Genomic DNA, 2,959 nt, shown 5'->3' with positions numbered 1-2,959 from the left:
CTGAAGTTCTATATTAATATCTTAAAACAAAACCACGATACAACTCGTAACTCATCATTGCCCTTGAGTAATCGTTATATCTGTTCTCTTTTTTTACGGTGTTTCCCCATCCCTCCCCTACCACCTCCTTTCCACATTTAAAACATGCACCGTCCTTTTTCAGAGTGGCTTCGTCTTGACGCTTTCCTGGCTTAGTAGAACAGGCAGTGAGTAATGTCAAAGGTGTGGTGGCCGGTGCCGCAACAAAGTATAAAAGGCGGGCAGCGAATGGAAGTTGTTGATTTCATCGAGTTTGGTCTCTTAGAAAATACATAGAGAGTTGATTACGTTCTTTGTCAGTTCTTCTCTGTCTGTAGGGCGCATCAACGTAATTAATAGTATTTATTTAAGTATGCTATTTTATTACAGTATTATTTTAGAGTAGGCCTGCAATGCATGGTCAACCCTTCTATATGGCTGTGAATACTGGACAATCACTAAAGACAGTGAGTGAAAATAAAACAGAGGCTACAGGAGACTGTTGAGAATAATTATCATGAAGGGAAAATAAATAAAATGCGGTAGTAGAGCTTGATGAAGCCCACGTGGGACGCCCACTGTTAAAAACAATCTTGAAAAGACAAATGCAATGTTCGGGACACCTGGATACGCATAAAGGTCTTGAACATCTCGCTCTTATTGGCAAAATTGAAGGCAAATGAGGCAGGGGCAGGCCTAGAGCAACCTAGAATCTACTTATGGAACCTAAACATAAGAATAACAGAGAAAATCGGGGAAACAGTTTTTTTAAAGCTCGAGCGTCCGAGCAAAGGAATGAATTTGAGAACGATGATCACCGATATCTGTCGTAGGTCGGGCACTGGATGAATGAATTGATCTAAGGGGGGGGGGGGGTGCTAATTGAGCCACGCTAGGCAGTTTCCATAGAATAATTAGATCTATGTTCTGTCCAGGAATCGAAGTCACACTCAAAGCGTGCTAGGGGCAGAAACAAACCATTGCAACACATACGCTAGCGGGTGCCTTTTCTCTCCACTGGCAGATAAATGTTCTTTTACTAGGGTTCAAGCTGAACTTTTTAATGTCATTGTGTTGTTTGAGAGTTCATGCATAGGCTAGGCCAAGTCCAAGACGCCCAGAGTAGTTACAAGAACGTATAAAAGCCAAGGCCTACGAAACCTAGTCCTTGGCTCAACATGCCTCGTGCTTGAGAGAAAGCCTGGCCTTGCGCGCGGAAGCGTGGTCGGGTCATATTTCCTAAAAAGATCGTCCTAGTTTCAAGAGAATGTTTACGAACGTTTTTCGAGGGGTGTGCAGTGCAGCTCTCTCTCTCTCTCTCTCTCTCTCTCTCTCTCTCTCTCTCTCTCTCTCTCCATAACTTTGCTTTCCATTGATTTCTTTGTGTGCTCATGTTCCGCTCAGGTAGTGTAAACTTTAAACGCACTGGGTTAGCAACAGCCTGACAATAATAATTATTATATAGAATGGTCGCTTTGGAAGCTAAGGCTAAGGCCTAGCGACTTAGAGAAATAATGATAATGCCTCAAACACAAGTCACTATTCTTCTGGTAAAACGCAATACATGCTGCGAGAAACAAAACAAAAAGCTTAGGCTAGTTGGATTCCGGTACGGTCGCAGCTAACAAGGTCTAGATCTATTTTCAGCATCTCTGGAACGATAGAAAGAAATCGATGGAAGAACAAGACTCGTGAATGAATGACCCTTGCCTCGCCCTCGCGAGTCTCGCTTATGTTTACACGTCTAGTTACCGATAACGTGCGGGGATTGTGAAAGCAGCGGTGTGGGAACTTGTCTACTTTGCTTTTAGGCTAGGCCTACACATCAGTCACCCGTAGCCACACGTAGAGGGGCTGTTTATGATTAGAAGTTGGACTAGATCTAGTTGGAGGCTACTGGGAGGTCATTCCTACATGCGAAGTGACACAGATTGGAGGACCTATCGGCGACCAGGTAAAGCCACGCTTTCGGCTATATTTCGTGTGCTAGATATCTAGATCTAGATCTAGATCTAGCTTGTATCAGAGAGTTCACAAACCCTCTCTGCTTGTATAGCGTTGCTTACACCCGGGACGTGTGTTAATTAGGCCTAAGCTATATTTCCTTACAGTGAGTGTGAATTTTGTTCTGCTGTAAGGTTAATTGGTCTGTTTCTGTAATCGTATGCCTTTACGTTGTGTAGCCAAGTGGTCAGTTAACCTAAGTCGGAACACCTTGGCAGGTCAAGGAGGTGTCAAGCTTTGTTACTGTGTGTCGGGCGTGTTGCCTGTGTGTAGTTTTATTTTTGTCCCGCTGCATTGTATACTTCGTTTATTATGTTTGATGGTTTCTTGGTGTTTGGTAGCCTAACATGTTATAAGCGACCATGCTCGTAGTTTTGGGAAGATTCGTTGACAAAATGCAGATTGTTTCATAAAGCCTGTTCTAATGACAATTTTGAAAGCAATCATGAGCCTAGGCACTAGGCCTAGATCTATAGCCTAGCCTAAGAAGTAAGAACATACTGGTACAAGATTTTAATAAGAAAGGCCTAGAATCTAGATTTTGTGAGGAGTAGGCCTAGGCCTCAGAGATAGAAAAAACAGGCCTAGGCTTTAGGCTACGTGTTTTGGTCTGAGAAGGGTGTGCCCTACTAGAGTCTAGTTGTAGTTTTTCATGATGAACCCTTCTCACATAGAGGCCTATTATCCACACCCTGCCCTGATAATCTGTGACTCAAGACCTAAATCTCACAAATAATGTGTCATGTAGGCCCTGTGGATATCACTAAATGTAACGTTCTTCACGGGAATCAACGCAAAGGCGAGTGTGTAGTGTGTAAAGTGTAAACAAAACGCCCTCCCAAGTAACCATGTTAAGACCTTAAAGTCTTAATGTATGATATAAGTTGGTTTTCATGTGTTGTGTACGAAGTTGTAGGCCTATAGCTTGTTTACCCCC

At 43.1% G+C, this 2,959-nt stretch overlaps 1 protein-coding gene across 1 annotated transcript in view; it reads left to right on the top strand.

The window, feature by feature from the left end:
- The first annotated feature begins 1,707 nt into the window (after positions 1-1,707).
- The window catches only part of LOC101845328, a 4,193-nt gene continuing 2,941 nt past the window's right edge, over positions 1,708-2,959 (top strand). Inside the window, exon 1 of the mRNA XM_005098718.3 lies at positions 1,708-1,972. The gene's annotated coding sequence lies outside the window, so the exon portion shown is untranslated. The remainder of the gene's footprint in view (positions 1,973-2,959) is intronic.

This window comes from Aplysia californica, unplaced genomic scaffold, assembly GCF_000002075.1.
Source record: "Aplysia californica isolate F4 #8 unplaced genomic scaffold, AplCal3.0 scaffold00192, whole genome shotgun sequence".
Lineage (NCBI taxonomy): Eukaryota > Metazoa > Mollusca > Gastropoda > Aplysiida > Aplysiidae > Aplysia > Aplysia californica.
Note: the sequence above shows the minus strand (reverse complement) of the source record. Positions and strands in the feature narration are given on the sequence as shown.